General features: G+C 42.8%; 1 protein-coding gene across 7 annotated transcripts in view; it reads left to right on the forward strand.

Moving 5' to 3' along the window:
- Positions 1 to 23,753, forward strand: part of cdin1 (CDAN1 interacting nuclease 1) — a 177,841-nt gene that overhangs the window by 17,496 nt on the left and 136,592 nt on the right. Inside the window, exon 2 of one of the 7 annotated variants that reach the window (XM_055640704.1) lies at positions 3,002 to 3,244. The exons of the other annotated variants lie outside the window; for them this stretch is intronic. The gene's annotated coding sequence lies outside the window, so the exon portion shown is untranslated. The remainder of the gene's footprint in view (positions 1 to 3,001; positions 3,245 to 23,753) is intronic. 7 annotated transcript variants of the gene reach the window in all.

The following is a 23,753-nucleotide window of genomic DNA, read 5'->3' on the forward strand; positions in this document are numbered from 1 at the left end:
ATAAACGAGCTCATGACGTCACAATGGGTCTGCTCGCGCGGCCTGTGCGCACTGTTTTCCACGCACTGCGATTTGCGTCACCCCCCCGACTCGCAGTAATTTGGTCGCCGCTCGCCGTGGGCCCAGCAGCCCGCTCGCCATGGGCCCAGCAGCCTCTCCATCTCCCCCCCCTCCCCTCCCCTCTCCCCTTCCCTCTCTCTCTCCTCCTCCCCCCCCCCCCCCCCCCCCCCCCTCCTCTCTCCCCTAGAGCCCTAGTGAGCCTACAGAGCCCCAGTGAAACCACGCCTGGAGTATTGTGTGCAGTTTTGGTCCCCTAATTTGAGGAAGGACATTCTTGCAATTGAGGGAGTGCAGCGTAGGTTTACAAGGTTAATTCCCGGGAAGGCGGGACTGTCATATGCTGAGAGAATGGAGCAGCTGGGCTTGTACACTCTGGAGTTTAGAAGGATGAGAGGGAATCTCATTGAAATATATAAGATTGTTAAGGGCTTGGACACGCTAGAGGCAGGAAACATGTTCCCGGTGTTGGGGGAGTCCAGAACTAGGGGCCACAGTTTAAGAATAAGCAGTAAGCCATTTAGAATGGAGACGAGGAACTTTTTCTCACAGAGAGTGGCGAGTCTGTGGAATTCTCTGCCTCAGAGGGCGGTGGAGGCAGGTTCTCTGGATGCTTTCAAGAGAGAGCTAGATAGGGCTCTTAAAAATAGAGGAGTCAAAAATATGGGGAGAAGGCAGGAACGGGGTACTGATTGGGGATGATCAGCCATGATGGCCTACTCCTGCACCTGTTGTGTATTGTTTGTTCTCCCCCCCCCCCTCTCTCCCCCCCTCTCTCCCCCCCCCTCCTATCCCCCCCCCCTCCCCCCCCCCCCCCAAGTGTAAACTCCCATCCTATACAATCTCACCCTACAACTCAAGTCTTGCAAGCCGACATAACATTCTGATGAATCTCTTTTGCACCACTTCCAACTTAATGATATCCTTTCAATGGCTGGGTAAATAGTTCTCTAAGTGAGGTTTCACCAATAGATTGTACAGCTGCATTATGATATCCCAACCATTGTACTCAATATCCTTCCCAATTAGGGCAAACGTGCCATACACCTTCTTCACCTGACTTGCTACTTTCAGGGAACCAGGCACTGTCGTACTCCCAGTTCTCTTTGTCTGCCACACTCTCTGGCTCTATCATTTGCTGTGTCCTGCCTTGGCTTGACATACCAGTGTACAACAGTTCACACTTGTCAGAGTTAAATTACATTTGCTATTCTTTGACCCACTTTCCCAATTGATCTACTTCTTGGATAACATTCCTCATTGTCTAATCCCACCAATTTTGGTGTTATTTGCAAATTTACTAATTATGTTAAGTGCATTATCAATCCATATTGTCAATGTATTATCACAAACAGCATTGTACCCAATACCGACCTCTGCGGCACTCCACAGGTCACAGCCTCCAATCACAAAAGCTGGCCTCTACAACTACCCTTTGACTCCTTCCTCCAAGCCTAGTTTGAATCCAGTTTGCCAGCTCACCTTCGATGATATCTAACCCTTCAATAAGCAGGAGTTTGACAAAGGCCTTGAAGTCCACATAGAAAGTCTGAAGAAGGGTCCCAATCTAAAATGTCTCAAATCCAAGTTCTCCAGAGGAGCTGTCTGATCCTTAAATGTAAACTCATTTGAGCCATTTGAAAACAAAGGGGAATATCGGATAAGAAACAGGAACTTGTAGGCAAATAAGGAACTGAAAATAAAATACAAGGCTCCATGGCTGGTGTGGTAGCAGAATAGCAGGATAAGGTGTCATAGATGACATAACTGGTTGAGTTGCTGCCTTGCATTTCTTGCAACCCAAGTTCAATTATGACTTCTAATGCTGTCAGAGTGGAGTTTGTTCATTTCATCTGGTTACTCTGCTTTCCACCACTTCTTAAAAATGTGTGGGTTTAAAAAGGCCACTATAAATTAGCCCTGATGCATAGGTGAGTACTATCTGGGTGGCCCTGGGTATGGTGAGTGGGGGCTGATGGGAATGTGGGGAAAATAAAATGGCTTAGGATAGGATTAGTGTAAAAAAACATGTATATGATGGTTGATACAATCTCTATGGTTTGAAGGGCCTGTTTCTGTGCTGTCATTTTGAGCATATCAAAGGGTCTCATTCTGTTTCTGCAATGGATATGTCTTTAAAAGTATTCTGTTGACAGTGAGTTGGAGAATGGAAAGTCCTAACCTTTCCCACAATATATCTCTATTGCTTTAGGCATGCTGTAGGCAACTAAGCATTCTTTAAACATTTCTGTTTTCATATTTTCATACCTTCTTCACATGAACAAGAGTAATTTTGAATAATATTTTCAAGAACAAATAAATACTTAAGCTCTTTCAGTCTGTTCAACCTCTTGGTTTAATTTTTCCTTTTAATTTAAAGTTAAATTGAATATCTATCTTGGCAGTTTTGCCACGTGTTGCAAGTTTTCACAGATCAAGTATAATATGGTCAGTTACCAAAAGTATTTTCATTATTCTCCACAGCAATGTGGTTTGGCTTTAAACTCTCAAATATTTTCATGTTCAACATTAGCCCGAGAAAGATACATTGCTACTGCAGGCTCGTGCCAAGTTGAAGATGTAAATTGAAACATCTCAAATTTATTTCACATGAGCCACTAGAACTATGCATAAACTGGCTTCAACTGATCAAATGCAGACTTCAGAGATGAAAGATCATAATCTATATCATTGCAGCACCCAAATGGCCCATGGATTATCTGAAATGTTAAGAGTGGTGGGAGAGCACGAAAAATACCGTATTACTAGAAATTGACGAGTACTGTGAAATAAGAAATAAGATATCTGCAATAATTTGTTGAAATCTATCATTATGTTCAAATCATAATAGGGACAAGTAACTGGAATTTACAGATTTGTGTGCATTGCAGTTCTCTCTTGTCAGCTCACAAAGGTTCAAGTAGTCATATGCACTTTATTGTAGGTACTCATCTCTGCAACGACTGTTTAACTAAGTCAAAGGAAGATGTAACAGCGATATTGAAATGACGGAATTTTGATAAAATAGCAAGAAAACTGTAAAAGGTGGCATCCGAGTTGGCGGTTGAAGATTGGCAAAAGAAAAAGGGGAAATGCGAAGGACTTCACATTTGAAGTTAAGATTTGGAATACTCTGCAAGATTTGCAAGAGCAGCAACTAAGAACATCAGATTACACAGTAAAAAATGTAACTAACCTTCATTAACCCAATTTTCTTCTTAAATGTTTAATGCCTTTTAAAATAATGTATGTATGAAAACTTAGCACAGCAATTGCTAATATCCTGCAAGAAGTGATATTTCTGTGTTATCTGGCTCTTCATAAAAGGCAAGACCTCCATTTCCATTATTAAAACCATTCAAAGTATTTTAACATCTACTCGAACTATTACTTCAATAATTTTAAAAAGATCCCAGTCGTGTCCTTGTAAAGATTGCTTTCAAAGTAGTCCAAGCTCTGCCAGCTATTTTGCAATTGAGGTCTAACTGTAGATATTGGCTTCTGCCCCACTATCTGTCAAACCTCAGCTTCAATGGCCAGACGCTGCAAACACAATTAGATGCATTGCCCAATAGTGACTGCTGACCCAAATCTTCATATGATTCAAATGCTCATAATTGTGTGCCTGAGTTACCAATATTATTTTTTAAATATTTTTTTATTTTGCCTGCCTAATTCCATGTGAGCTATTCATGAGTGGCCATTAACTCTTAGCAAACTCCCATTTTCATGGTCAACTATGTCAAAAAGAGTTGCCAGATGTCAGAATCCATACCTTCATTAAACTAGTTTATTTTCTGTTGATTTTTAAATATAATCATACAGGTGCACAACCTTTTATCCGGAGTTCCGGAAACCGAAAAGCTCCGAAAACCAGACTTTTTTTCCAGGATGTCGTCTGCACACCAAAGCTCGCGTTCAGCGCCAAACTTGACCCGAAACGACCCACGGTCAACCCAGGTCTGTACTACTGTAGCGGCTGCCTCCTCCCCGGAGACCACGGAGACACTTAAACATCTGTAAATCATTGCTTAAATGTTAATCAGTTAGTTAGGAGGGCTTTTATGTGAAGGGGGGGGGGGGGGGGGGGGGTCAAGGGGGAAACTTTAATTCTTAGTCCTCTACCTGGTCGGAGAGGCGGGGAGCGGGCAATGCCTTACCGGGTCGCAGTGCAGTTAGCTCCGGAGTGCTGTGGCCGCCGACTCCCAACATCGCGAAGCTGGGGGCTGCGGGCGTCCGGCCGCGGGCGGCGCCGGTTGTAGCTCCGACCCTGGCAACTCTACCCCTGGCTGCGAGGCACTCCAAATCCAGCGTGGCCCGCGGCCGGACGCCCGCAGCCCCAGCTCCGCGATGTTGTGTGTCGGCGGCCACAGCGCTCCGGAGCTTACGGCACGACGACCCGGTAAGGCATTGCCTGCTCACCGCTAGTATCCCAATGCTGCGACGCCGCCGACTCCCAACATCGCGGAGCTGGGGCTGCGGGCGTCCGGCTGTGGGCGGCGCTGGATTTGGAGCGCCGCGCAGCCAGGGGTAGAGTTGCCGGGGTCGGAGCTCCAACCGGCGCCGCCCGCGGCCTCCAGCTCCGCGATGTTGGGAGTCGGCGGCCACAGCTTACTGCATGGCGACCCAGTAAGGCATTGCCCGCTCCCCGCCTCTCCGACCAGGTAGGGGACTAAGATTTAAAGTTTCCCCCTTCACTCCCCCCCACCACATAAAATCCCTCCAAACTAACTGACTAACATTTAAGCAATGATTTACAATGATTCCCTGGTCTCCAGGGAGGAGGCAGCCGCTCCAGACTTTTCATGCCGCCCGCGCTACCTACCTAATCTACGCTAAAAATCTTCCATTCGGAAATCCGAAAAATTCCGAAATCCGAGAAGTGTCTGGTCCCAAGGCTTTCGGATAAAAGGTTGTGCACCTGTATTAAATTTCATTTTTATATCATGATTGTCCTGCTTGAACTGTTACCAATCACCGTTTTTTTGAATGTGCCCCTTTTCCTGATTGAATAGTTCATTCTATCTTCTAGTTTATCCTTGCATGCCAAGGGCTATTCATGATGTTAGGCCATTTTTAAAAAACTGCCTGAAAGTCCATTTTTCTGTTTCCGTTACATTTCTGTTGTGATAACAAGCTAACATTTGCCAGTAGTGATGCCGTTCTGCATATTGTTTTCAGGTGGAAAATGGTATTTTATCTTTGTATGGGATGAATTTTAATACAGGATATTTGAGGGGCTCTTAGAATTATTACATTGCTTCAAAGAAAAAAACTGATAAGAATAATGGGACAAAGTATTTTACTGAATGGTGATAGGAATTGAATAAAAATGTTGAAATCTCAAAGGGCAGAGATGCAAATTGTAGAAAAGGCCAATTTAAAAATATTGACCTCTTTCCTTCAGGGTACTGGCTAATGTCCTCCCATTTTCAGCAATTGCTATTTTATTTAATCCTTTAGAATTGTTACCCTTCATAACTGGAATAAGTTGAGGTTGACTTGGCCAAACATAACTTTGCAACAAATAAACGATTGAACAAAGGAAAGTTTACAATCATTTCTTTAAAAATAATTCTTATTTAGTAAGTCCTGATTCTAATGAATTGTTGGTATGATAAGTATCAAATCCAAAAATTTTAAAGCCTCTCAAAATTATAGCATCCATCACTTAATTTTGCAAGTATTTTTTATCATTAAATATTTTGAATCCTTTTCTATTGGTGATACATATACTGACTATATGATCTTTGTTGAATATTGTGAGGTGATTAAATTGTGGAGATTTAATTATTGTTTTTGATTTGCACTTAATTGTAGATTTTGCAACATTTACTTAAGATTGTAAATTGGACGCAATGTTTTGCAGTTAACTGAAAGAGTGCTTATTTGTTATTTTTTAAATCAATGATTTTCAGTCCTATATATAATTAATGTCTTGTATATATCTTGCCATTTTTTATTACTTTATCGGGTTTTGGGAACCACACAAAAACTAATACCGTTTTAAGGCCCTGATGGGAAGAACTCCTGCCACTCTTTTCAGTGCCTGCAAAATATATTTTCTGTGTCCGATCAGTGTGCTATACTCTGGGGGCTTTGTGATAGGAATGGCAGGAAATCACGCTTCAAGACATAACGGATTGACTAGGCCATCCATCATTTGTTAGCATGCGCTGAGCTGCTCGGTTTCTGCACAGGGGCTTGTGATTTAGTAAATACTTCAGAGATGAATAGAGCTGCTCACATGGGAAGCTATCACTGTCCTTCAGCAGGCTAAGACACAGATTCATGCTGAGAAGGACGTCCAGCGGCAGCTCATCAGTAACTGGTCTGTCACAGTTGGTGGTGCCCACCGACCATTCACAGTATATTAAATGCATCTTTAATATCTGCTTGAGTAGATTTAATGAAGAAAATTCTGTTTCTATACACTAACTACAGTTTCCCCTTGTGTTTTATGCAAGGAAATACAGTTAGTAATGTGGCACAGCAACAGAAATGCATTGCAGTAGCTTCAGGACCAAAGTATATTTGTATCTTGCATAGTGGAAATCCTGTATCATCCTCTATATTTCCATGGGTAATTACTGATTTTTTTGTTTTTGTTTGGATAAGAACAATAGGCCCCCAATGGAAATTAGGGAGTACATTGTAATATGAACCACAGCTAATAGTTGGAACTTTTAAGTGATAATGATTTCGATACCTTAAATACTCTATAGTAATTCTTTTGCACTGCATTTTATTATGTTGAAATAAAGTTTGTCATATAGTGACACCCGGATCACTGACAAATTATCACTGACCATTGAAAGCTCAGCGTATTGGAAACTGGTTAATTTTTTTCAACATTGATTTGTTTTGCACTTTACTGCAGTTTGCCAATGATGAATTTGAAAGTTCATTTATGATGAATAATACATTTCAACATTAATCTGAACATATGATTTCAATAGTTCAACTTAATTTTGTTCAGTTACTTTAAGACTAGTTTATTATTTATTTCTATGATATGTATTCTGATATTAGAAATAATTCTTGATTAAAAATAATTTTTCAAAGAGTGAGAACTTAATAGCAGTGTTTAGAAATTAAATTATACTTTTGACCTTGTATTTAAAATGTTGAACTCCACTGTAATGTTAAATAATGTACAGTCAGATTAAAATAGAAGGAACATTTTACAGGGATGATGAGTATATTAAAATCTAACTTTGAAATGCAAATAATTTTCCCCAGTTTAATACCTTCTGTCTAGTTTTTTTTAGAATAACTTATGAAATGTAAATTTAAATGTATTTTTGCCATATAATTGTAGGTAGGGTCATGTGCCAACATATGCAACTGAAAGCCAATGTTCCTCAGCTGTGAAGTATACGTAACACAGATGTTGGGGTGTCATCTGTCAACAATGCTACCCTACAGAGTTAAAAGTTCTAGAGGGAACCAAATTCGACACAGTGCTGTCACTGTTACCCTTTCGCATTTCGACAGCATGCAAATTGTGCACCTCCTGCTTAGCTGCACCATCCTGTCTAGTGTCTACAGAGCTGGAATGGAAAGAGTGCATCTAGGACTCCGAGTAATGACAAGGGTACTGATATACGGGCGATTTGAATTGGAGATTGTCTGTAGTCAGATTTGGTAAAGCTCCCAATGGTGTTGCAGAAATTCCCGCAGGTTTCTGTCCCAGGCGAGGCCTGTTCAGTCTTTTTCAGCCCCCCAAATGAAGTTTGATCTGAAGATACCCTGCCTGTAAAACTGTGTTCAGTTCATTTTGCATACATCCCCCGAGTCCAACTAGCAGATGCTTTGCTCTTCGAAAGGTTTAAAAGAAAGTGTGGAGCAAGAGATAGCAGGAGCTCTGTGTACAGTCCCAGAACGTTTTGGAAACGGCTAATATGCAGTTTTCATCAGTGCTTAGGCGGGGCACAATATGGTGCCTGTGGTTCACTGGGGAATATGAATGTTGATTAAGCATGCTTTCAGGCTTTGAAATTCTGAAGTAGTGTCAGAATAATGGATGTTGAGCAAATGTCAAGCATTTGTTAATTTCTCTGTTATTTGGGGTTTATCTACCATGATCAATCAAATAAACTAGTGCTTTTCTGTTGTGGCATGTGCCATTGATATGGTGATCAGCTAGCTGTAAAGGCCATTGTTTTCCTTGCTGCAGGAAAGGCAATGTATATTCAGACTGCAGACGATAACAAAATCTTTTCAAGCAGAACTAGTCTATTTGCACAGATTTAATTTCCAGTGCAGTAACGTTATTTTCAGAAGTGTACTTTCTATAAATATTACCACATAATTCAGTTTATTTTTAAAACCATATAGCAGTTTATAACCATATAGCAGTTTATAACATTAATTTCAAATGTCGCATTTCACAGTAAACATGAGGAATTAATGTGAAATGTTATAAACAATTTGAGAGGCATTATCGATACAGATAAAATATAACCCACTGTGTTGAAGACAACTTGGATTTCATTTTTTACTTACATAATTAAACTTTTATTTCTCCATGTAGTCATCCATTTGTAATCTAACCTGCAGTCTAACATATTTCCTAGTATATTCAGATCAGTTTTGAAAGCTGCATAGAACATATTTTTAATGAAATGTGAACCCGATTATCTTCATCATACCATTTATTCGGTTAGGAATTCACAATTTGAGTGGCTGGGATATTGAAAGGAGCAAGAAGTGCTTTTTTTGTGACGCAGGGTATATTTTCCAAAAAATTATTATTTGTCATTTTGACTAATAGCCTGCCTAATTAAGGACTGAATCTTAAAGACCTAGGAAGCCATGTTCCCTGTTATGTAGTGATTTAGTTGGTCTTAGCCCTTTCATTAATAACAGTGCTTCGGGAAAGATTATATATCAGCAATTCCTACCCATCATAGAATGACTTTTGATAGAAATACACAGTTATGGATATAGATCTTCTGTCTGGGCACATAGCAGCAAGAGATTTCAGTGTTGTTTCCTTATTTTGCTCTCTCTCTACAGATGTGGTTGTTCCTTTTTTTCCCCGTCTCTCATTGGTAGCTTTTAAGATAATTGTTGCCTTGACAGTTTTGGTCCACACTCTACCAACATCCTTTCTGTTCCATCTGCGCTTCCTATCTCAGCAACTTAAATCCTGTTAGCTTTCGAATTTTATCTAATTTTAATGAAGGATTCCTGATCTGAAACATTGTCTATTTCTCTATCCACAGATGCTGCTTGACTTGCAGAGTGCCTCAGCATTTTTTTATGTTTCTTTTTCCTCGGATTTCCAGCATCTCCAATCTTTTGTTGGAAGATTTGGGTTGTGGGGTGCAGATAAATTGGACTGGACTAAATTGTTTTTCTCAGACTCTAACCCATTTCCAGTTACAGATTTATACAGCATGATAATAAGCAATTTGTCCATTCCAACAAAATGCCCCATCTAAGCTGGTCTCATTTGCCTGCGTTTGGCTCATATCCCTCTAAACCATTCCTATACTCGTGCTTTGCATCTTTCCTGTAAAGTAATGAGCAGAACAAAAATCAGAAGGAATTACCAATGCTCCCTAGAAATGATGGCCTTAACCCAACTCAAACCTTGAACCTTATCCCAGAACTTCATTAACCGACAGTGATACCTAGTTTGGCAATCCTTGATTTTGTTCCATTTCGTCCCTGCCTCGGCTCTAACAACCTCCTACCTAACAATCTTCAAATATGGTACCTGATACATCATTGCTATCCACACTTCAATTGCCTAAGTCCCAAACTCTGGAATTCCTTTCCCTAAAGATCCTTCTGGTTCAGCCTATAAAACCCATCTATTATCTTTTATACCTATATAACCATATAACCATATAACAATTACAGCACGGAAACAGGCCATCTCGGCCCTACAAGTCCATGCCGAACAAATTTTTTTTTTCCCCTTAGTCCCACCTGCCTGCACTCATACCATAACCCTCCATTCCCTTCTCATCCATATGCCTATCCAATTTATTTTTAAATGATACCAATGAACCTGCCTCCACCACTTCCACTGGGAGCTCATTCCACACCGCCACCACTCTCTGCATAAAGAAGTTCCCCCTCATATTACCCCTAAACTTCTGTCCCTTAATTCTGAAGTCATGTCCTCTTGTTTGAATCTTCCCTATTCTCAAAGGGAAAAGCTTGTCCACATCAACTCTGTCTATCCCTCTCATCATTTTAAAGACCTCTATCAGGTCCCCCCTTAACCTTCTGCGCTCCAGAGAATAAAGACCTAACTTATTCAACCTATCTCTGTAACTTAGTTGTTGAAAGGGAAAAGCTTGTCCACATCATATATCCTTTTAATGTCAATATTTTCCAGTTTATGCTTCTGTGAAGAACCTTGGAACATTTTCAATATGTGTGTTAAGTAAGAATACAGGTGGGGTGCGGGAAGTGTGTTGGATCATATATCCTATTGTGAATCTTGTGCTTTTACAAAGAAAGGTGAGAAAATTGAGGAAGGTGGTCAATGGAACAAAACTATTTTTTTTTAATCCTAACTGACAGACTTGCATGTAATATAGTCTTAAAAATATCCTCAGACAATGGGAACTCCAAATATTGCTGTATAAAATATGTCTCTGAAGAATCTGAAAGGGACCAAAAGGAAAAATTTAACTTTGTAGTCTCTTCAGGTGAATAAACTTACTGCAAATCTTCAAGAATTTCCTCATGTAATATAAGATGACAATAGTTTCAAATCCTTGCATTATTGAGATCAAGAAGGTAAAGTGGTTCCCTAGTAACATTACTGCAGATATGTATTAGAGCCATCTCTGAATCAATTCATAATTTCCCCTTCAAGAGCACAGTTAAGCACAGTCATTTGCATTAAATGCACCCAAATGCAAAATGCATACTTAGAGGAGCAGCAGGAGCCTCATTTTCTCAGCAATAATTTACTCCATGTAGATAGCCCAGTGGTGTTTTCATAATAAATTGCTTGTGAATCATAGAGTTTCCAATGAAGCAGGTTTTAAATACAGGAAAGCTGCTATTAACCTTCTTCCAGGGTGAAACATCATTTACAAATTTAAGTTTAACTTCTACAAACACATTTGTTGGTTACATGTAATTACAATAAATTAGTATTTAAAATTACTTGCAAATATTTCTCTTTTTTGCATGATGTGTGAATCTGAAGCGCATAAAATGCTTAAAGGATGCAAAGGATACCTGGATGTGAAATGGGAACAAGGTAAATTTAAAGAGGGAGCATCCCAATTATTTTGGCTTTATTTATACCAGCAAACAAGTGATCAATTTTCAGCCTAATTTTTGATATTTTTTTCATATAACATAGCAAGGTCCACAAGTCACAATGGTAACTTAAATTGCTGTGAAATACAATGGGTGGGGATTTTTGGTGTAATCCTGCAAACATTGATGTTACAATCACTAATCCTCTTGTGCGAATGATGCCATGCTTCAAAAGAAATGGAGCATACTGACAAAAATTGCTCGGCCCAATTCCATTTCCAATGCCCTTATTCACTTCATTATAATTAGGAATGGAAGTTAATGACTCAGCACTTCAAATATGATCAAATATTCAGCTTATCTGCATTTTGTCGCCTTTTGATCCCAACCTTTTACTTGCAAAAATATGTACATCTTGTATATATCACATACTTATTAAAAGTCTGATCTTGTACGTGTGTATATGTGGTTGTCTTTACATCTTCGCAAAAACACTACGCTGTAACGATTACATATTCCAATTTACATTTTTCCCGTCGAGGCCGGGGCACCTTATCTGAACATTTTATGCTTTGTATCTCGACTTATTCTCGACTCATTACTGATTAAAAGTCTAAAAAAGTTAAAAGACTAAAATCAAAACCACCAGTTTCAACTGATGATGATGATGTCACAATGGCTCAGCTAGCAGGGATGAGCCTCTGAAGATTTCATCCTATATTTGACACGTTATTTGTGATTAAAGCTTTAAAAATGCCAACTTTCACAAGTTTTTACATATTATGATTCACATTTTTACCCTCTAGGCAGAGATCCCTTTCACTGAACATTTTATGCTTTATTTCTTGACATTACTGATTAAAGTTTTAAAAAAATCACCATAACTTGAATTTCAAACCGACCAGCTTCAAATGATGATGTCACAATGGCAGCCAACTGATGACGTTACAATGGATAGACTAGCTGTGGAAGGGCAAATTGCTATTGCAACGTGCAGGGCAAGTGCAATTGGAATTTTATTTCAAGAGCACTGCTGAGGGAGGCAAGGGAATGTGCTGGAATCTTACCTTCAGAAACGGCTTGAGTTGGAGGACCACGCCTCCCGTGGGTACTATGGGTAGGGAACGGGTGTGTTGGGGGAGCAGACTGCACTTTGTCTAGTGTATACATATTACTAAAATTCTCATCTTGTTTGTTTGTTTGTTTGAATGCGCATGCGATTCCAAAACTCTGCCAAAACGGTACACGATAGCGCTATAATTTTGGCCCACCTTACTCATGGGGAATCCGTTAGCCAAGTTTCGTTCAGATTGATGTTGTATTTCACAAGTTATTAACATTTTGAATTTTACAAAAAACACTTTTAAAGCACTTTTCCACTTGCCCTGCCCGTCATCGCATCACAGTGACGTCACAATGGGATCCCGAATCTCATTTACATACAATTTTTTTAAAATTAGCTTTTCAAATTAATCGGTTTTCATTCACAATGACATCACAATGGGATCCCAAATCTCATTTACATTTTAAAAAAAATGTGGGGGGGGTGGGATAGGGGGGAGGTGAGGAGTGGGGGAGCAGGGAGGGAGAGGTGAGAGAGGGAGTGGGGAAGGGAGGAGATGAGGGGAAAGAAGAGGGAAGGAGAGTGACCTGGCGTGGGCCGAGCCCCGGAGCTATAGCCGGGCTTCGGGCGCTGGGGAGTGGACACGGACTGGGCCCCGAGCGCGGCTCCGGGCCCTGGGCTGGAGTTCGAGCTGGTGTGGGGTCTAGGGGGCTGCTGTTCCGGACCCACGGGAAGGGAGATGAGCAGGACTCGGGGCAAGGACTAGGCCGCCGCCTCGGCCTCTCTCTCCCCCTCCTGCGGCTCCAGACCGCTCGGCCCGTCCCCACTGACAGCCCCCGCCTCAACTACAGCTTCATTGCCAACGTGGTGGAGCAAACGGGGCCGGCGGTGGTTTATATCAAATTCCTGGGGAGGTGAGGAAGGAGACTGGGGTGGATTGAGAGAAAGGATGGGGTAGGGAGGTAGAGGGAGAGGAGGGTGTAGGGAGGGAGAGGTAGTGAGGGAGGTAGGGAGTCGGGGATAGAGGGAGAGGAGGGGAGGTGAGGAGAGAGAGTGAGGGGTGCGATAGGGGAGGTGAGGAGTGGGGGAGAAGAGGGATAGTGGGAGAGGATGGGATAGGGAGGGGAGAGGGGTTATCGAGGGAGGGAGTGACTGAGGGTAGGGGAAAGGAGAGGGAGGGAGAGGTGAGGGAGGGAGTGGGAGAGGGGGTGAAGGGGGAAGCAGTGCTGGGGATGAGGGGGAATGGTGGAGGATTCCTTTCAAATTTTTAAGTTTTAATTGAATTGAACTATTTCTTAATCAGAAAATGCAAACTCAATTTCAACTGATTTAAAAAGTTTGAAGGCCTACATGGAGCGGAATAATTATTTTCAAAAGTGAAATCCCATTTTACCAATAAATAACTATGCAGCATTTGTTTTCTTCCATTTTGCTCAGCGAATGTAGAAGATTTGGACATTGATCTCAATCCAATTTGCTTGTGGAATGAACTGGTCATAATAGTGGTGATCTGATACAGTCAGAAATTGTAATGAATTAATATAACTTTGAGTATGTGATACTGTTATTACAGATATCAATTTGGTTGCATTAGTTGCAAAATAGCCAATTTTACCAAACGCCAGAAGCTAACCCAGAAGCAAAAACAAATTAATCTCAGCCCTGTTCATGATATAAATCTTGCCGACTAGATACTATTCTTGCAAAGCTATGTTGCACTCCTTCAAAGACCAATATATTCTTCCCAAGGTGCAATGCTCAGAAGTGCACTCTGCAATCTATCCCAGAAGTAGCTAAACCAGATATTGTAATGTTGCAAGGAATGATTTCTATTGATGGTCCAATGGTATGACCAGCTTGAGCTTTAGTCTTATGATCTTATGATGTCACATCAGAATACTGTCACGCATGTTCATGGGTATCCTTTGCTGAAATTAACTGTTAAGTCGACGTTTCATGGTTACAACTTAACCAGGCTACATTTTGGGGGGGGAAAGGGCCTTAACAACTGATCTGATGTACTGTTTGGTTATAGCTAATCAGATCGAATCTTCCCAACATAGGTGGTTTAGTGTAACAATGTTGAGGAAACCAGGGCTGTGGAGTTGGAGCAATTTTGGTGCTGCTTGAGTCGGTTGGTAAAAAAGTCTCGACTCCGACCTCAACATAAATTTCAGAGACTACGTAAAACTCTGCCGTATCCACTGACTTTACCTCCACCATCGCCTGGCAAAGAATTCCACAGATTCACCACCCTCTGACTAAAGAAATTCCACCTCATCTCATTCCTAAAGGAACTCATCTCATTCTAGTCCTAGACTCTCCCACAAGTAGGAGCAGACTTAGGCCATTCGGCCCATCAAGTCTACACCGCCATCCAATCATGACTGATCTATATCCGGTAGGCGGCGCGGCTCTGGCCAGCAGCGGCCTCTGCAGCCTGTCCGCGTTTTTATTATTTTTTGTCTGTGGGGGGGGGGGGGGGGGGGGGAGGGGGGGGGGGAAACTTTTTGAATCTCTCCCTGCACTGGAGACCCGACCTTTTCTCGTCGGGTCTCAGGTGTCGTTGAGGCCGCAACGAGGAGCGGCCTCCAACAGGAAGAAGCCGGGGACTCAGGTGTCGACTCACCATTGCCGTCGCGGAGCTGGCTGAGTCCGGAGCGGGTGGAGCGGTGGAGGAGCGCTGCTGCTGCTGCTGTCGTTGCTGCTGCTGCTGCTGCTACCGGAGAGTCGGAGGCTCCAACGACGGGTCTGTGGACGACGGCACCGGGAGCCCATGGCTCCCTGGAGGGAGACCGCTTCTCAGGGCTCCTGCAACGGCGACTTCTCCCGCCCGAGTTGCGGGGTTGAAGAGCTCCTGGAGCGGGGCCTGACACCACTGCCCCGCGCGGCTGGAATGGCCGCGGACTCTGCGAGCGCACACCGGGGGCTCTAACACCAAGACCCGGTGTGCGACCTCGCACCACCCGGCGTGGCTTTAATGGCCGCGGGACAATCGCCATCGCCAGCCGGGGGCCATGACTTTGACTCTGACATCGGGGGGGGGGGGAGAGTGCAGTGGAGAGATAAGTTTATTTGGCCTTCCATCACAGCTATGTGATGGATGTTTATGTTAAATGTAATTATTGTTGTGTCTGGGGTCTATTTGTATGTAATGTATGGCTGCAGAAACGGCATTTCGTTTGGACCTCCAGGGGTCCAAATGACAATTAAATTGACTCTTGACTCTGACTCTGACTCTAACCGCATTCTCCTGCCTTCTCCCTATAACCCCCGACACTATACTAACCAATCTTATTTTAGTACCATCTGCAAACTTGCTAATCATGCCGTGTATGTTCTCAAAATGAATATGTGGTAATAAAGCTAAACTGAACATAATCAGGCCATGGTGACCATGTGCCTCAGTCCAAATGACAATAAACTAAACTTTCCCCAGAAAAAGAAATAAGTTCAGCAAGCATTAAGAAATTGCAGCGAATTGTGGACGCAGCCCAGACCATCACACAAACCAATCTCCCTTCCATTGACTCCATTTATACCTCACGCTGCCTCAGCAAGGTCAGCAGCATAATCAAGGACGAATCTCACCCTGACCACTCCCTCTTCTCCCCTCTCCCATCAGGCAAAAAGTACAGACGTGTGAAAACGCACACCTCCTGATTCAGGGACAGTTTCTTCCCAGCTGTTATCAGGCAATTGAACCATCCTACCACAACCAGAGAGCAGTGCTGAACCACTATCAACCACTTTGGTGACCCTCGGACTATCCTTGATCCGACTTTGCTGGCTTTACCTTGCACCAAACGTTATCCCTTTATCATGTATCTGTACACTGTAAATGGCTCGATTGTAATCATGTATGGTCTTTCCGTCGACTAGTTAGCATGCAACAAAAGCTTTTTGATGTACCTTGGTACCCGTGACAATAAACTAAACTGAACTGAAACTGAAGATAGACACAAAATGATGGAGTAACTCAGGCATCTCTGAAGAGGGTCTCGACCCGAAACATCACCCATTCCTTCCATCCAGAGATGCTGCCTGTCCCGCTGAGTTACGCCAGCATTTTGTGTCTATCTTCGGTTTAAACCAGCATCTCTGCCTTTCGACACATAAATTGAAACTGAACTGAACTACTGGAAACTTTACAAAACCCAGCTCGTTCAGTAAGGACTTTCAGGGGAAGAAGCCTCTAGCTTTCACCCTTACATAACGATAAGCCTCAGCAGTGCAATCTGCACCCTGTTAGTTAGGGGTGGATCATAAATGTCAATGACACCATCACCACCCACAACCCCACAAATGATGACATCTTTAAAATATGCCCAACCTCTGCCAAACATCTGCCGTCTAATCTTGCACATTGCCATACTGATAAAACCCTGTTGCTGCAAAGCAGTTACACACAGAGAGAGAACTTCAGCACATGGAATCACATAATCAGGCTCGGTAAGGCTTCATTTGGAGTATTGTGAGCAATTGTGCGCACTATATCTGAGGAAGGATGTGCTGGCTCTGGAAAGGGTTCAGAGGAGGTTTACAAGGATGATCCCAGGAATTAGTATGTTGATCTATGATGAACATTTGTCGGCACTGGGCCTGTATTTTAGAACAATTTCACAATCATCTTCACTATCTGCAAAACTACCCACTTTTGTATCATCAGCAAACTTGCCAATCTTGCCCTGTAGTTTCTCATCCAAACCATTGATGTAGATGACAAACAGTAACGGGCCCAGCACCTAAGATGGCACCTACCTGCGGCGACATTTTGCGAACGGCACAGCGAAAAATAATAAAAGACATTATTTTTTAACTCGCCTGCATCAGAAAATCCACTGAAATCAACGCTGTAAGTAGCGAGCTGCTAACGCATTTAAATGCATTAGCGCTGCTGAGAACTCCCGATGTTAGCGATGGTAAGGGAATCCCCGATCTGAGGGGAATCCCCAACCTTGCGGAGGAGCGCACGTACAGCAAGAACCTTACCTGCAAACACCGGGAAGGCCTTCATGGAGTCCAGAATCGAAGCCATCGGGCAGGATCCCCCAGCAGCAACGGAGCTGGAGGTGCCGACTGTAAGGGAATCCCCGATCTCAGGGATTACAGTACAGTCACTTAAAAACAAAGTGGAGGACTTAAGGGCAAGGCTACTTTATCAAAGGGAGATGAGGGAATGTTCTGTGCTCTGTTTCACAGAGACATGGCTCACTCCCAGCTCCCCAGACGCAGCGGTCCAGCCTGAAGGGTTCTCCATCCACGGTATGGACCGTACGCAGGCATCTGGGAAAGGGAGAGGAGGGGGCGTCTGCCTCATGGTCAACTCTGCATGGTTGCTCAGACGTGGAAGTCCTATCAAACTCCTGCTCTCCACACCTCGAGCATCTGGCGGTCAAGTGCCGCCCCTTCTACCTTCCAAGGGAATTCGCCTCCATCATCCTGACCCCGGTCTACATCCCACCCCAAGCAGACGTCCATCTGGCACTGGAGGAGCTGCACGCCTTGGTCAACAAACACCAGACGTCTTACCCCGAGGCATTTACCATAGCTGGGGACTTCAACAAAGCAAACAGAGCTTGTGGAGGAGGGGGGAGGGGGAGCAGAGGAACAACTCCAGGACTGTTTGGAGTCTGTTGACTGGGCAATGTTCAGGGACTCGGCAACGGACCTGAATGATTACGCCACAGTCGTTACAGACTTAAAGAAATGTGTGGAGGACTGCATCCCAACAAAAACTTTCCAAGTGTTTCCCAATCAGAAGCTTTGGATGAACTATGAGATCTGCAATCTTTTGAAGTCCAGACACCAGGCATTCATGTTTGAAGATACTGAGGTCTACAAGAAGACAAGATACGACCTTAGTAAGGCCATCAAAAAGGCCAAAAGCGACCTGCTCCAAGCTGGAGGATGTTCGACAGCTGTGGCGGGGCCTGAATGCAATCACCTCCTACAAGGCGAAATCAGGAGGCAGCACAAATGTCAGCGAAACATCACTCCCTGACGAGCTCAATGCGTTTTACGCATGCTTTGATAGGGAGAACACTGATGTGCCTTCTCGAGCCGCTATTCGCTGTGATGGTATTTCGGTCACTGTCACAAAGGTCGACGTCAGAAAATCCTTCAGATGGGTGAACCCTCGGAAAGCGCCTGGTCCTGATGGCATACCCGGTCGTGTTCTAAAAAACTGGCTGGAGTTTTTACGGACATTTTCAACCTCTCACTTCTGAGGTCTGAGGTTCCCACCTGCTTTAAAAGGGCATCAATTATACCGGTGCCCAAGAAGAGCAAGGTGACCTGCCTCAATGACTATCGACCAGTGGCACTAACGCCGGTGGCGATGAAGTGCTTTGAGAGGTTGATCATGGCGCAAATCAACTCCTACCTTGACAAAAACCTGGACCCACTGCAGTTCGCTTACTGCCACAACAGATCAACGGTGGGTGTGATCTCGCTGGCTCTCCACTCTGCTCTGGACTACTTGGACGACAAAAACCTCTCGTTATGAAGGCCAACATGCCATTAGCTTTCTTCACTGCCTACTGTACCTGCATGTTTGCTTTCAGTGACTGGTGTACAAGGACACCCAGGTCTCGTTGCACTTCCCTTTTTCCTAATCTGACACCATTGTTCTTGCCGCCAAAGTGGATAACCTCACATTTATCTACATTATACTGCATCTGCCATTCATCTGCCCACTGACAACCTGTCCAAGTCACCCTGCAACCTTCGAGCATTCTCTTCGCAGTTCACACTGCCACCCAATAATGTGTCATCTACAAATTTGCTTGTGTTACTTTTAATTCTGTCATCTAAATCATTAAGATATGTTGTAAATAGTGATGGCACCAGCACCGAGCCTTGCGGCACTCCACTCGCCATTGCCTGCCATTCTAACAGGGACCCATTTATTCCTACTCTTTGTTTCCTGTCTGCCAACCAATTCTCTATCCATGTCAATACCCTATCCCCAATACCATATGCTCTAATTCTGCCCACTAATCTCCTGTGTGGGACCTTATCAAAGGCTTTCTGAAAGTCCAGATACACTACATCCACTGGCTCTCCTTCATCCATTTTACTTGTCACATCCTCAAAAAATTCCAGATGATTAGTCAACCAGGATTTCCCCTTCATAAATCCATGCCGAGTTGGACCAATCCTTTTACTGCTATCCAAATGCGCCGTTATTACTTCTTTAATAATTGACTCCAGCATCTTCCCCACCTCCGATATCAGGCTAACAGGTCTATAATTTCCCGTCATCCCTGCTTATCCAGAAATAGTAAAATTTGCGGCTATAATAGTCATAGCACCCACTCAGGTCAGAATGGAGAGACTGTAATTAATTAAATCAGATTTAAGGGCTTCAATGAAAGAGGATCTGGCAGAAGCAATTCTGTTCCCAAGGACAAGTTATTAATACATTTTAGGTATGTACTTTTGTAGCAAACTTAACTACCAATGCATTTACTTTTAATTTCTATTGCACTTGAGAATTTTGTTTGTCATAATTTAGCCATTTAGCTCATACCTGTGGCCTTAGTTTAATACATTTTGGAGTTATGCTTATATAATTTTTATTTAATTCAATGGAATTTTAATTTTGTCATAGTCCTTTCTATACATTTTTTTTCTTTTAGCATAATTAATTATGGTTTTTTTTCAAGAATAAACAAAAAAAAAGCCAATAGCACAGCTACAACCATTGGACTAAAAACTTTAAAGACATGGGTTTAAAAGGTAGCCTGATGATTCACGTGGATCTTATGAAATGCCATCTTGTGGAATGCCATCATAGCAGATTTAGAATTATTATACCTGGGGGTCAGGGTCGGAGTCGGATACACAACAAATCAAGGAGTCGGAGTCAGATGTTTTGGGTATCGACTCCACAGCCCTGGAAGAAACCACAAATCTGTATAAATCTGCCGGTTGATGTGGATAGAGCCAACAACTTCAAGGTCCTTGGAGTGCATATCTCTGAAGATCTGTTCATATGTTCATATATTCGGAACATAAAGAAAGACCAACAACACCTCTACTTCCTTCGAAGATTGAGGAGATTCGGTATTACAATAAATATTCTTGAACTTCTACAGGTGTACAGTAGAGAGCATATTGACTGGTTACATCAGGACCTGGTTTGGCAACTCGACAGCCTAGGAACAAAGGAGATAGCAAAAAGTGGTGGGCACTGCCTGTTCCTTCACGGGTACTGACTGCCCCACTTTCGAAAAGATCCATAGGAGGCGCTGGCTCAAAAAAGGAGCCAGCATCATCAAGGACCCAAACTACTCTGGCTATGCTGTCATTTAATTCCTGTCATTGGGAAGAAGGTATAGCTGTCTGAGAACGGTGACCAGCTTCTGTCCGACAACCACCAGGCTATCTATATTACAAAAAGTCTGATCTTGACCACTTCCTGTTGTTCTGTATATTGATTTTAGCTGCCACTTACGGCTGTGATTTTTGGTCATCTTAGTGTCCCTCCTCCGCTGCGCAGGACAAGAGGATTTTTCCAATCGATGAAAAATAAAAGTTATTAGTGATTAAAAAATGTTGAGATTCCCTCTCCTGAAGGCCGCGCCCCTTCCAGAGGGACTATAAAACCCGGAAGTGATTAGTGCCTCAGTCAGTCTCTGCAAGATGGGGGAAGCGAGAGGGTTACGTCTCTCAGTCTGAGCTGTGAATAACACTGATCACGTATCTACTAAACTGTGAGTGTGGTTTTACTGACCTTGATTGCCCTAAATGTGGTTTGAAAATGAAAATGTAGTTGGTTTGAAAAAGCACAGCAAATGGTTGCTGGTGGTGGTTGGTTTGAACTAAAGCACAGCAAATAGTTGCAACTTGACAACTTCCTGTTTGCACTGTATATTGATTTTAGATAAAACGCTACCACTTACGGCTGTGATTTTTTTTGCCATCTTACTCAGTCCCCCTCCGCTCATCAGGTGCAGAGGATTCTTCCCATCAATGAAAAATAAAAGTGTTATTAGTGTTTAAAAAATGTTGAGAATCTCTCTCCTGTCAATCATGCCATGAAGGACACGCCCCTTCTGGTGAGAGGGGGAGGGATTCTAATACCCGGAAGTGTGGATGTGGCTCAGTCTCTGCAAGATGGGGGGAGGGAGAAGTCATGACTCTGAGCTGTGAATCGACTGAACACACTGAATGTCTACTGAACTGCGAGTGTGGTGTTTATGTGGTGTTTTGTGTGGTTTTATAGTGGTTTTATGGCAGTTTCACCCTGCTTGAAATGGTATGAAACTGCATTTGAATGTGGTGGCCTTGCCCCCTGCATGAAATGGTATGAAACTGCACTTGAATTTGGTGGCCTTGCACCCTGCTTGAAATGGAATTTCAAGGAATAGCCGTGAGTCAACTGCCAGCCCACCAGCCGTGAGTGAGTGAGCTGCCAGCACAACAGGCTTGAGTGACTGAGCCGCCAGCCCAAGAATCCATTCGGCCCACAATGTCCATACTTGCCCTCTGGAAACCAGTCCCTTCAGCCCACAACACCCATACTAGCGCTCCAGAAAGCCCCCCCCCCATGTTTTTATTTATTGAACGTGTTTATCATGTTATCTATTGAGTGCTGTGATTACAGGCTTGTTATGCTGCTGCAAGTAAGATTTTAGTTGTTCTGTTTCAGTACATAACAATTAAACACTCTTCACTCTTTCTTGGAAGATTAAAATATAAAGATTTTAGATGGAGTCCTTCAAATAAGGTATAGGTTATTTATGTACTTTCAAAGAAGGAAAAAAATGGGTGAAATGCTTTATTTGCTATTTTCTATCTTTGAGTGTGTAAGACAAGTGCTCTGTAATGCTATTGCTATTTGGTTCTTTCAGGTTTCATTGCTTTTTATTTCCAAGCATTTTTTAGGAATAGTAAACTAGTGCAAAACATTAAGACAGAATAGTGTTAAATGCCTGCTGGTATCTGTAACAAAACGATATTGCATTTCTACAGTAGTGTTAACTACTGAATTTGTGTTGAAACAAATTAATTAATATGGCAGGGCAAGGGACTTTTTGAACTCAGAACTGAAGAAGAATTTCGATTTGGGTTTTGCTCAAGGCTACTTTAACCTTTAAACACAATGTGTGATGATTGTCAAAAATGTTTGTATTTGTCGAATACCACAGAAATGCATGAATAGCGAGATACGCCACATAAAATGAAAAGTTTAATATTTGCAGAAAAGAAAACACTCAAGCACTTGGAAGTACTCAGAAATAATTAAATTACTTTAAATTTACCTCTTTCCCTTGCAGCTCTTCATCTTCATTGAAATGAATGGAGTGACTGAATCTGCATTAGGTCAAACCTGGCACAGGTTCAACAGATATATTTAGAGAGTATAACTGCTGAGAAACTGCAGGAAGTCGGTACTTAATGCCAGAAGGGTAGAGAGAATGAGAGCAAGAACCCCTCTGGAAGTTAGAAAACATCAGCACTTACCCTTGAACTCCTGGCATTTTGGGGAAAAGCACAGATCACAATACAAAAGTTCTGAATTATTTTACAAATTGAAAATAATAGAGTATGCAGAGAATAACCTGCAAGTACGCCTTCATATTTCTGAGAGACAAACGGTAGTGGGTAGGGATGGAGCACAAGTCTTCAGCATCACAGGTGGCACGTTTAGGTGTGTATTTTCACGTGTTCTGTACATTCAGTTACTTAAATAGTGCATTCAATTGGCTGAATATGATTACAAACACCCCAGTCATATATTTTGTATTTCTCATTTCAATTTCTCATATCAGCATTTATAACTATTGCCTGATGGGATCAAATTTGTTTTATAGCTCAGTGCCCAGTATTGAGACAACCCAAATTTATTTAAATTTGTCTGTACACAGATTCACTGTGCTTAGATACAAGTATTTAAACGGTACCCGGACGTGGCGCCGACAGACAAGAAGCCGAAGCAAAGAAGTCAAAGCCAAAGAACCGAATGGAAATGAGGCCGAAACGCCAACAAACCGAAAGAGTCTGAAGACGAAATGCCTACTAACCGAAAGGATGGGACGCCTAAATGCAAACTAACCAAAAAGGCGGGACGCCTAAAAACCAACGAACTGAAAAGCTGCGTTGCCTAAAAGCAAACTTACCGAATGGCCGCTCTGTCGAAACGCCACCTACCCGAAAGGCGCCCACAGGCCAAAAGACCGACTGCCATTCAACAGAAATGTCCAATAACGGACATGACGTTGCCAGGGACTTGTCAGCGATTGGTCCAGACCCCCGCGTCCATCACTTCACTGTGAAGGCATGAACATTGTCCCACTGGCTGGGTCACTGTGTTACAGCAGCCTCAATGGCCGGGCCACTGTGTAACAGCAGCCTCACCGGCTGGGTCATTGTGTGACAATGGTCT

This window comes from Leucoraja erinacea, chromosome 9 (assembly GCF_028641065.1).
Source record: "Leucoraja erinacea ecotype New England chromosome 9, Leri_hhj_1, whole genome shotgun sequence".
In the NCBI taxonomy this organism is placed as follows: Eukaryota; Metazoa; Chordata; class Chondrichthyes; order Rajiformes; family Rajidae; genus Leucoraja; species Leucoraja erinaceus.